This window comes from Myotis nattereri (genome assembly GCF_964212035.1).
Source record: "Myotis nattereri genome assembly, chromosome: 7".
In the NCBI taxonomy this organism is placed as follows: domain Eukaryota; kingdom Metazoa; phylum Chordata; class Mammalia; order Chiroptera; family Vespertilionidae; genus Myotis; species Myotis nattereri.
The window spans coordinates 40,037,954-40,050,466 of NC_138082.1; the positions used below are offsets into that span (position 1 = coordinate 40,037,954).

Genomic DNA, 12,513 nt, shown 5'->3' on the forward strand with positions numbered 1-12,513 from the left:
CTGAACTATGGGCATTCTCTGTGGTTATTAGAAGATAACTACAGCACCCAAAGTTCATTCTCTGCACTTACAATCTAACATTTTTTTCTGCTGCAGCAGTTACCCTTATCTAATATCTGGGTAATAAAGTGTGGAACTAGAGGGTATGGAAAGAGGAAGGGCAGGGATGTTTTGTGAATTCCTAATATGAGTTATTTGGCATGCTCTTGCTTTATTAAAACAAGCAAAGAATGTGAGTGGCAGTAGGAGAGGGTTTAAAATGATAAGCAGAGAAAGCTATCTAGCAAAAGAGAACAGAATGCTGTGGAAGGCTAAGGAGGGCAGGGACTATGGCTTGTGCTGTATTTCCCTCTTGCTGAGTAGATGCCCAACATGTATGTGTTGAAATGAATAACGACATCAACACTTCAACAAATATTTAAAAAGAACCTTCTTAGAGCTGAGCTGTGTGCACAGTCTGGGAGCCAAACATGAAGTATTCAAAAATCTCTATCCTTTTAAGGAACTCACAGTCTAGTAAGAAAAGACCACCAGGCAAAACAATGGGCCAAAAGGGAGTGCTAATGATTGTCACAGAGAATAGATACAAAGCTCTCTGAAAACAGAAAGGAAAGCATATGTAATTCAGCCTAAGTGTATAGGGTGAGGATGTGGGTGTGGTGAAAGGAGGGGAAGTCAGGGAAGATTCCAAAGAGGAAATGCTGCGCTATCTTTTGAATGATGGTAGGAGGAGGTTCACCTGGTTAAATGAGGGATGGATTTCAGATGGGGAAAATATACTCAGGCGCAGAGACAGAGCCTGTGCACTTGGTGTGTGACATGTGGTGGGAGTGAGAGCTGGAGCTCAAGAGGTCTAGGGATCGGATCACAAAAGGACCTGTACATCGTAGTAATTAACTTGATTCTAGTTGTCCGGGTGGAGAGCCTCCGAAAGATGTTCAAGAGGCAGCCTCTGTTTTTGGAGCATTCTCTCCCAGTGATATGCGACAGAAGCAGAAGTGAAATTAGAAAGGCTTGACCAACTGAAGACTGGCAAAGAGGCTGAAGTAGTGGAGACAGCTTATTAGTCACAGAATTACAAGAGGAAGAATCCATCCATGATATTTTAAATTAGAGAACTTTAGTAGAGATAAATTTCGTGGCCTGGTTGTTGGAATGGCGAGATTTCCGTCATGGAATTAGGTGACAGTGAAGTGAGTAGCAGAGTGAGTAATATGGAATGCCCGGAATTGGGAACACAGGGCTGCCCTGAGTTTGTATTAGTTGATGACTCTTTTGAACCGAATTCAGGAAATGACATAAAAATGACTTGCGCAATAAAATTAGAAGAATAGAGACCATGAAGACAGTGTTGTGCCCAGATTTCAAAGTTCCCAAGACCTTCAGGGAGCCAGTCAATCCGATGCAAAAGCAAAGAGTCATTTATTTTCAAACCTAGGTTTGGCTCCCCTGCCACACTCACCGATGCAACGGTAAGCTCCAGTGGCCGAGAGAGAGCGAGACCTGATGGGACAGGGGGTTTTAAAGGGGGGTGGAGTGAGGGCAGGAGAGGGGACTATGGGTCCCGCCGATTGGCCAGGTGCGAGTCAGTCATAGTGATGGCGTGTACTTCCCTTGATTATTATTGGTCAGTCCAGAGAAATCCTGGGTGTGGCTAGCAGCGGTGTCTTCCGGGAAGAAGCACATGGCACCGTCCCAAAATGGAGGACCCAAGGCAAGACGGAGGGCACACGTGGCTCTGTCCCAAGATGGAGGACCCAAGGCAAGATGGAGGGCGCAGTCCTTGCCCGGCTCCTGCTGCTGCCGCTCGAACGCGCCACAAGGCAGGATGGCCCTCCCGCATAGCACCTGCAGCTGGCCCGCGGGCAGACTGGGACTCCAGCGCGTCTGGGCGGCCCAGCCCGGGAGGAGCGGCATCCGCCCGGAGCAGGCCCGGCCATGGGGCCGGTGCACTGCAGCATGGCGGCCTCCCGGAGCTAGGGCACGCGCCCCACTCCGCTACCGCCGCTGCACCGGCCCGGTCCGGGGGGCAGCGGGCAGGTGGCAGCCTGCGCCGGGCTCCCGCCGTGGGCCGGGGAGCCAACGCCCCCCCCCCCCCCCATGGGGCCCGGTGGCCGGCCCACGCAGGCCCTGGTCCCCCTGACCGGGCCCCGAGGGCCGCATGGACCCTCAGCCCCAGCATGGGCAAGCGGGGAGCCGACCACGGGGGGAGGGAGGAAAGAGCCAAGCGGTGAGGCTTGACCATGACCGCTCCCATGACCTCCCCCGTGGTCGGTCGCTGCCCGGCCCCCACCCCTCGGCCCGCCGCCGGCCACCACGCAGCCGGTCCGGACACCCGGATCCGCTCCGGGGAGGCCAGGCCCCATGGCGGGCGCGGAGGGATCCCAGAGCCAGCAGCCAGACTCTTCCTCCCGCACCGCCCGGAGAGGCGGGCGGCGCGCCTTTCAACAGTACCTTGGAGAAAAAAATAACCGGAGTTGGTGGAGATGGGGAAGTAGCCCGTGTCAGAGGGCCATTTTGGACTGTCCAGTGGGAGGATCCTCAAGGAAAAACAAAGGCCTCAACCCATTCTGTGCCCACCTTGCCAGGTGCCTTCACCCTTCAGCACATCACAGGCAGGGTTAGGTGGGGGGGACCCTCTCCAGGCATTTCCTGGCGGTAGGTACTTGGGAGAAAAGGAATTCCCCCCCAACCCCCCAAAAAAGGAGAATGTCAATGTTAGAATTTTGAAAAACTGCACCCCACATACTTGAGCCGACTGCACATTGCAGGATGAGGAGAGAAAACACATGCCAAGGGGTCAAGTAGACGGGTCCTTCCTGACTCTGAGTCCAGTGCTCCTCCCAGGACCCGCATTGCCGGCTCGGCCGCTCCCACCTGGACGCACGGTCCTGGGGTGCACAGCGGCCCCCTCCTCGCGCCGCCCCCAACCCCCACCCGCCCAGGCGCTCCCGGCCCCGCCCCCTGCCCAGCTGGGCGGGGTCTCCGCGCAGCCGCTACCCCGGCGCGTGCGGGGTCGGGCGGACGCGGGTCGGACCGCGGGTCTCGGAGGTCGCCGGGCCGCCTGCGCCGCCGCCCCTCGCCTGACGCACGCAGGGGCTGGACACGCTTTGCCACGAGCGGCTGGAGCCCTGCGCGCCGCCGCCGCCCGCGCCCGCCCCGCCCCCAGCCCGCCTCCTCCCGCCTCGCCCTCCTCCCTCCGGTGTCCCGTCGGCGTCCCCGCGTCCTCTCCCGCCGCCGGGGAGAGCCGGTCCGCAGCGCCAGCGCCGGCCAGGTGAGTGTGGCCGCCGTGTGGCCCGGGCGGCCCGGGCGGGGGGAGGGTGCAGGCCCTGCGGCGGCGGCGGCGGCGGCGGCGGGCGCGGGCGGGTGGAGGCGGCGGCGGGCCCGGCTTTCTCCCCCCGCGGGCCGCGCGGCGCAGGGAAGGGCGCCCCCGCCCGCAGCCCCCGCCGCCGCCGCTGCCGCAGACAAAGCGCCCGAGGTGGGCAGCCGGGCGGGCGGTCCCCGCCACCGCCTCCGCGCCGCCTGCGGGGTGCGGCTGCGGCCCGCCAAGCCCCGGCCGCCGGCGCCTCCCCTGCTGAGCGCCCTTCTTCGTGTCTGGGTGTCAGGGACCCGAATCGTGCAACAGGTCTAGGCGTCCATCCGTATTTTCCGGTGTGCGGGGCCCGAGGTGGCGCCCGCTCCGGGGCGAGTCCCCGCGCCCAGCGCCCGCCGCTGGCTCCTTTGTGTGGCCGGCGACCGGCCCGCCCGGTGGGTGGGGGACGCCGGCTCCGGGTCCCCGGGCTGCGCGAGGCTCCGGACGCCTCCCTCGCGGAGAGCGGCTCGGCTTCCGCCGGCCTGCAGCAGGCTGACATCCCTCAGCCTTTGGGGGAGCCACAAAGGGAGGGGGCCAGGCTCTCCAGCCAGGACCTCCTGTTATGTGTTTGTTTTCTGTGTGTCAGGTGGGCGCATGCTGGACCCGCGGTGTGGTCGGGCGGCCCCTGAGGGTGCGGGAGGGATCCCGCCCTGGGATGCACGGCTTGGACAGCCCCCGGTTCCCTTGGCGCTTTGACATCTCTCTGGTACACAGACCTCACCCTGCAAGTTGGAAGTGCTGGCGAGGGAGTAACTTGATAGCGGCGATTTGACAGGTCACCTCTCCCTTCACATTCTGTCTGTGCCAACCATACCCACCACGCATTCTAGCAAAGGTTGGCAAACCTTCCGTTAAAATCGCCACTCAGAATACCCCCTGTGTTGGAAAATATGAATCCATATGGTTTTCTTTGGCTTAACGAACCTTATTTTCTTAGGTGCGAGAAACTTTTTTCAGCCTCCCCAAGGTAGAATACATAATAAAGGAGGTTTATCTTTGTTTACGCACCTTGGGTCATGCTCTCACCTATCTGGTTTCACTGGTGTGCTATTTTGGTATCACAATACTAAATAGAAGGAAGGTATCTTCCTTTTGCTGTGAGCAATAAAATACTTCTTTGTTCTAGAACCAGGAAGCTTTATGTGGACAGAAGTTGGTGACTTGCTTTTCACCCCATGACCAAATACATTAAAATATTCCCAAAGGACTTAAGAAAGCATTACACAACTCTGTAGATTGTTTGTGCATCCAAAATTCCAGGAAATAATTTTGCTGTATGTTTATTCAAACAATCTAACCTTGAAAAGTGGGCCTGCTCTGTAAATACCCACACATTAGGGGGTGCATTGATTGGATTTAAAGAGTTTGCCAAGCACCCCTGTGAATAATAGCTGGAAGGAATCATTGGTGGATGAGATTAGGAGCTGATGATGGATGGACCTAGAAGTCTGACAGCAAAATGCAGAACATGTGAAGTGGTAGAGGTTGCAAATTCATTTATTTGGGTTTTTGTTTGACAGGCATATCTGAAAACTAAATGTCTACTAATTTAAAAAGCAGAAAAGATTACATTTTGTCCTGTTTTTCATGTGCTTAATAAAGACTCCTTGAAGCTCTTTTCTACTTCCTAAAAACACACTTGATATTAATAAGGACTTTTCTTTTGAAGAAATAAAATTATACCAAATTAATATGATCTGGAGAAAGTTTCTCTGGCATAATTAGTAGTTTGACTTCACTAAGGATACCATTTATCCGTGTAACATTGAACTTCAAAGAGCTTTCCTAGCTGTTATTAGCAATAGGAACAGTCTCTTGAGAAAAGTAGGATATTTACTAATGAAAAGTAACAGAAACTTAAATTTATGAAATCATTTTCTTTTTTAAAAAAAATGTATTTTATTGATTTTTTAGAGAGGAAGGGAGAGGGATAGAGAGTTAGAAACATTGATGACAGAGAAACATTGATCAGCTGCCTCCTGCACACCCCCTACTGGGGATGTGCTGGCAACCAAGGTACATGGCCTTGACCAGAATTGAACCTGGCCAACGCTCTATCCACTGAGCCAAACCGGTTAGGGCGAAATCATTTTCTTTTATCGAGATAAAACTCATATACTTTAGACTCCACTTAGTGTTCAGTGGCGTTATTATATTCATAAAGTAGGACAAACATCTCTAATTCAAGAATATTTTCATGATCCCGAAAAGACACCCCCAAACCAATTGGCTATTATTCCTATTCTCTCTCTCCTGCATTTGGCAATCACTTATCTACTTCAGTATCTGTGGATTTGCCTTTTCTGGACATTTCATATAAACGGAATCATAAAGTATGTGGCTCTCTGTATTACGCATATATCAATACGTCATTCCTTTTCATGGATGAATAATATTCCATTATATGGATATACCACATTTCCACTTTTTTACTATTATGAGTAATGCTTCTATGAACACTTATTTATAAGTGTGTGTGGACATAGGTTTTCTGTTCTGTTGGGTGAATACTTCGATGTGGTATTACTGAGTCATGGTAGCTCTGTTTAACCTCTTGAGGAACTGCTAAGCTTTTTCATAGCTGCCGTACCGTTTTGCAATCTCACCAACGAAGTTTGAGGGTTCCATTTTCTCCAACACTTGTTAAACGTTGTCTAGAATAGTCATTCTACTGGGAGGGGGTATCTGGTTTTCATTTGCATTGCCCTAATGCCCTAATGGTTAATGATGTTGAACATCTGTTCCTGTTCTCATTGGCCATTTGTGTATCTTCTTTGGAAAAATGTCTATTTGATTTATAATAATTTCTGCTTGTTTTCACATGTATTTTCTTATTTAGTCTTCGAAATAATACTGTAAGATAGATTTGTTTCTGTTTTACTGCTAGGAAAGTAAGGTGCAAAGAGGTTAAGTAATTTGCTCCTTCTTGAAAACCTTATAAAGTTAGTAAGAATAATGGTGTGAATATAAACTTAGGTCTTCTGACTCCACTTCCTGCATTCTTTCCACTTTGTGGGGCACATACAGAACTCAAATTGTCTTTGCAGATTTGCTTGGCTAATCATTGCCAAAGTGGGGGCATAATAAATAAATAAATCAACAACAAAAAGCAGGTGTTAACGGCCACAGTGCCTCATATTCACCAGATTTTGTTATGCTTTCTCAACTAAATTTTTTCTCTCTGTCCTAATAAGGTGGATATGATTTGCATATTTCCTGTGGGGAAACAGAGCAGTTAAACCTAGTCCCAGCTTCTTAGTGTCATAGCTAATCCTAGAACCCACTAATCACTGGGACATGGGGCTTTCTTTCTCTTCTCCGGCAGCTTCATGTTCTCTGTTTTCTCCCTTTAATATTAAAGTGATTGGACAGGTTCACATTTTTCATAAACATTAACGTTTTTCTGGATTAAACTGAAATTAGCTTTTATTTTTGAACTAAGTGTCTTGCCAGTTTCACTTTGAAGTGCAGGATCACTAGGGTATATGCTTCAGTTTTTGTGTACTAGTTTGGATCAGACATATGCAGAATTCTCAACTCCCAGAGGGTAGAGTCCACAAGTTATGTATTCATCTTTGCATGTTCATTGTCCAACATAGTGCCTGTCACATACCAGGGACTCTAACCTTTGTTTAATGAATAAATACAAATACATTTTTTTTATTGGAAAAAAAATACACAAAACAATACAAATTATCTGTTACACTCTTTTAGAATAAAGGTAGTCTAAATTCCAGAAAAAGAAAGTATTTCTTAACCCTGGCATATGACCTAAAAACTAATATGTTAAAAATTAGAACTTGATTTAAAACTCAACACTGTATGTTATGGAAGGAAGTAAGTGTTGTTCCATCCTGGGTTTAAAAAAGTAGGTTCCTAGCCAGTTTGACTCAGTGGTTGGAGCGTGGGCCCGTGGACTGAAGGTTCCCGGGTTCGATTCCGGTCAAGGGCATGTACCTAGCTTGCAGGCTCGATCCCTGGTGCTGGTCGGGGCTCATTCGGGAGGCAGCAGTGGATGTGTCTCTCTCATGTCAATGTTTTCTCTCTGTCTCATCCCCTCCCTTCCACTCTCTCTAAAAATCAGTGGAAAAATATCCTCGGGTGAGGATGAACAACAACAACAACAACAAAAATAGGTTCTAAGTACCTGCTGGCACAAGCACTTACTCTAAGCTCAATGTCCAAACAAGAGTTGTACTCTGAGTATTTGTTAAATAAAGGAATGCCCAATGAGTGGGTAAAAGAATTAATTTTTGCTATAACAAGTAGAGGAGATAACAGCAAGTTAATATTTAGGCCCTGTTACTCATTTATGTATTTTAATTGTCAAACATATATGTTAGTTATAAAAATTCAAATAATGTATCGGTATGTAGAGTTAAAGTTGAAAATCTCCCATTTACTTGTCCTCTTTATTTCTTTCACTCCAAGGTAATCATTATTAACAGTTTGAGATTTATATTACAAACCTATATCTTTGCATTTATGTGTACATAAGTACAAATATACATTTATATATCCAGCCATACCCACATACATGTGTGTGTATACACAATAGTTTTTCTTTTACAGATGGGGTCATTCTACATATATCCTTTGTTTTTCACTCAAATATATTAAGACTTTTGCATCTATAATCAGAAAAGATAAGCATAATATTTGTTTGCTTTTTAGTTTGCTATTCTTGCCTGGTTTTGGTGTCAAAATTAAGCCAGCTATTAAGAATGAATTGGTAAACTATCCCCATTTTCTCTGTTGTCTGGAGTAGTTGAAAATATCTGCCCTGTAAACATCTTTTAGAAATCATCTGAAAACCTTGGTGAAGGAAGAAATCCATGACAACGTTTCTCATTTTTCCTGTTTTTATTGTTATATCATGTTTTAGACCTTATTTTCTATTACATATTTGGTGAAGGAATCCTTCCATACACACTTCTCTCAGCTCTGATAAGGTGACAAATGCAAATGATTAAATGAGCCAATGGATGCAGAAGTATGTGCACTTTTCTCTTAGAGAGATCCAGAGTAAAGTCCTACACTTACTAGTTGTATACTTTTGGCAAATTACCCTCTTCAAACGTCTGTTTTCTATTCTGTAAAATGGTAATGGTTCCAACCTCACAGGAATCTTGGAAATATTAGAGATGTGAGACAATATATGAAGTTGCATCTAATAAAAGTGAAAAAATAACACTAAACTATAAATGTAAATTTGTCACCTTAATTACTATAAATTGTTTCATCTACCAAGAACAAATTTAAGGAGAAAGAATGGTGGAGCTATAGGGATGATTCTACTAATAAGTTGGAAGAATCTATAAACATTTCCAGGCTATTTAAAACTTAATTTTGGAAAACAGTGATTTCTAAATACCTGCATGTTTTTGGGGCAGGATAGTGGGGAAAAGTACTGGAGTAAACAGACCTGGATTAATCTTGGATTATCACTTGTTAGCCTTGTGACTTTGGACAAGTTAATCTCTCTCTGTAAAATTGGATAAATGCACTTACTTTATAGGGTAAGTATGAGGAAAGATATTAGTATAATGCCTGGTATTTAATAGGTATTCAGATTGTTAAAAAACATTTTTTTTGCATGTGTTGAGTGCCTAACATTGATGAGCATGAGGTGTTGGGTTCTGCTATTTCAAGACTGCATGGTGTAGTAGAAAGGACATTAGGCCCTAAATCAGACATTTAGCCTGTGTATTGCACTTACTTGCCATTGGCCTTGGACAAGATGCCTGCTCACCTTCTTCTATTTCCTTACCTGTAAAAAGAGAGTAAGAGAACCACCGCTTATTGAGAATCTATTTTATATGCATTTATTAGGCATATAAAAGATTTAACAAATCTTCATTTAATCTTCCCAATAATCCTCCCACGTACAGATAATTTGTCATTTCCCATTTTAATAGATGAAGAAACAGGTGCAGGAATTCGATTTTCTGAAGTCCACTGGGTGTCCACCCTCTTCTCCTGCCCCCCAGTCCCGTCCATGTTCTTTTATTCATTATAGCACTCCCCTCCTGGGATGATAGGATGTGTCTACATACAGCGAATACCAAATGGAGAGAACACTGCAAACTGAAACACTAAGTGTATAAAAGAGCTAAACCAATGTATGATTAGGCTACTAATTTATTAATGATTTCCATTAATCAAATACAAATAGAGGATTGTTAATGTGTCCTAATGCCTGTGCTTAAGAGTAGTAATTTAAGTTTTTTAATATGTATGTTTCTTATAACCACTTTACTTAAATAATTTATGAGTCTTCATTGCATTTCTGCTTTGACCAGGTGAAGGAGAGGGAGTAGGTAGTTGTCATAAAGGGAAATACGAGCTTGTTTGATGGGTGTGTGTGTGTGTGTGTGTGTGTGTGTGAGAGAGAGAGAGAGAGAGAGAGAGAGAGAGAGAGAGAGAGAGAATGTGTGTATGGAAGAGGTGAGAAGTACAGTTCTATGGCAGTTTGGCATTTACTGAAACTATAGACTCTTGGAAAGAAGTAGGGGAAAATCTACATTATAATTCATTATCCACTAGCAGACTTGCAGAGTTGTTTAAAAAAATGAACCTGCCTTTGTCAGCTGGTTTGTAAAGAGCTATTGATTGATTATATTCTTGAAAGATAGTGATATTGTCTTTCCTTTGATAGGGGTTGCCAAAGCTATTACTATGGGTTTTATTTTATTTGATCAGATTCTGTGATATTGATTTTGCATTTTCTGCAAGCCTTGTGCTAGAGATATGCAACCCCCCCCCCCCAAAAAAAAATGCCTTGGGATATTGCAAAATAAATTGTGATTCAGTAATAGTATAGAAGGTTTAGTAGTTCTGTTAAGGCTTCAGTTATCATTTTTATTCTGTTGATTAGAAGTGGGAATTCCTATGTTTAGGATAGAGAATTTTTACCAGAGTGACTGGAATTGCACTGTGGAAATTCTCACTGGTATTGAAGACTACTTTTTTTTTTTTTTTTACAGAATACAAAGTGTGGTGAGTTATATGTAAGAGGTAGAAAACATGATTCTTGTCTTCAAAGAGTATATTTTTAGTTTGGGAGGCAATGAAGGAGAACACAAGTGAAAGGACACAGAGATTTTTAAAACTTGCACTTGCTCTTTGTACAATCACTTTAACTGCATTGGGCTTTGTTAAATACCATAGGTCTCTCCTGATGGATACTGTCAGAGTAACCCAGCCCTTTGAAAACTGGCAGTTGTGTGTCTTGTATATCTTGTTCATTCTATAGTGTTCTCTTTGCTGTACAAAAAAGGACTGTTTGGAATAAATACCAAGAATAGTTCCTCTTTTCTGTACTTTGCTGTTTATCTCCTGGATTATGGACTGGGTTCTTCTTTTTGTGATGGCTGTTAGAAAGCCAGAGCCAGGCTTGTGGAACACCCCAGAGTGGGCATACAGGCTTTATGCTTTGCATTTTGCTTATCCTTGGCTTGGCATCATTGTTGGGGTCTTCTTTATTCTTTTGCTTTTATTGTTTAATTTATTAACTTTTATGGTTCATGTAATCTTACAAGTCTCATTAATCCTTTTCAGGACAAGATAGGGGTATATATAAATAATTATACATGAAATTCATGGAGGAACATATCAAGGCAAACAGATTAATATAGGAGAGACCATATATGGCAATGGGTTTATTTCATGGGCCAGCTTTGATTGATAATGATGGCTGAATGGAACACTGTCTTAAGAAGTAGTTAGAGGCACCGTGTGGATTTAGTGGGAAGGGCTAGTGTGATCATTGAGCAATGTTGTTGTCATGGGTGTAGGAATATTGATGGCCAGTGTTTGCCATCCCAATTACAGATAAAATATACAGGATACTGGATAGTACAATGGGTGAGTGACTTTTTAAGTTTAGAGTTAGGTTTTGCCAGGTGAGATGTGGATTTGGGAAACAAGCTGGTTATTTCGGGGGGTTGGCAGTCAGATTGGTTCAGCTGCAGTGAAATGTCTGCAGTGTGTTAAGCAGAAATGAAGTCGGTGGGAAAAGTGAAGAAGGAGGTGTGGGCAGCCTTCCTCCACAATCCCATCCAGAATACCACATTTGTGTTTAGTTGTCCTGTCTCCTTAGTCCCCTCTGATAGTTTCCCAATCTGTTCAGATTATTTTTATGACCTTGACAGTTTTGAGAAGTCCTGGTCAGATATTCTGTAGGACATCTCTGAACTTGGGTTTGTCTGATGATTAGAATGGGGCTATGGATTTTTGGAAGTAAGTTGAATTGCCCTTCTCATCATGTCATGTGAGGGAGTGCCGGATATATTAATGACATTACTGGTGATGTTAACTTAGATCACTTGGTCAAGGTCGTGTTTGTGAGGTTTCTCCACTGTAAGGTTACTATTTTTCCTTTTACATACTTTATTTTGTGAAGTGATTTACTAAGTTCATCCTATCCTCAAAGTGGAAGGGGGAATTAAAGGAACTTTCTTTTTAAAAAATGTAATATTCCTTTAGATGGGTGTACTATTTATTTTATTCAAGCACTCTCTTATCGTATGTAATAAAGAAGGAATATGCAAATTGACCATCACACCATCACAAAGATGGTGGTGCCCATAGCCACAAGATGGCGGCGCCCAGTCCCCTCAGCCCTGCTGGAGTCCCCCAGTCCTTTCAGTCCCACCAGGGGGGTGGTAGGCGCGTGGTGTGGCTGGACCCATCCTCAGGCAGGTCAGGCCGCTCCTTGCACCTGCTGCTGGAGTCCCATAGTCCTATCAGCCCAGCCAGGGGGGCGGCATCGCATGGTGTGGCCAGACCCGCCCTCAGCCCCCCAGCCGCACAGGGCCGGCCTGAGGCGCATGTTGGCTGCCCAGCCGCCTAGGGCCGCCCAAAGCTCAGGTAACCAGGGCCAGCTGAGGCTTGTGCTGCTGGCAGTGGCAGCTGCAGAGGTCTGCAGAGGTGTTGCCTTCCCCTGATTGCCGGGTTGCCTCCCGCCCCTGAGGGCTCCCGGACTGTGAGAGGGGGCAGGCCAGGTTGAGGGACCCCCCCCCCCCTCCAGTGCATGAATTTTCATGCACTGGGCCTTTAGTTGATATGTATTTAGATGGTTTAGTACATCCTAACAGGTAAGGAAATAGGCTCTGGAACTACAGTACCTAGATTCACATCCTGGCTCCACACTAGTTCTG

General features: G+C 45.8%; 1 protein-coding gene across 1 annotated transcript in view; it reads left to right on the forward strand.

Annotated features, from left to right (window-relative positions):
* The first annotated feature begins 3,009 nt into the window (after nt 1–3,009).
* The window catches only part of SESTD1 (SEC14 and spectrin domain containing 1), a 96,995-nt gene continuing 87,491 nt past the window's right edge, over nt 3,010–12,513 (forward strand). Inside the window, exon 1 of the mRNA XM_081095257.1 lies at nt 3,010–3,274. The gene's annotated coding sequence lies outside the window, so the exon portion shown is untranslated. The remainder of the gene's footprint in view (nt 3,275–12,513) is intronic.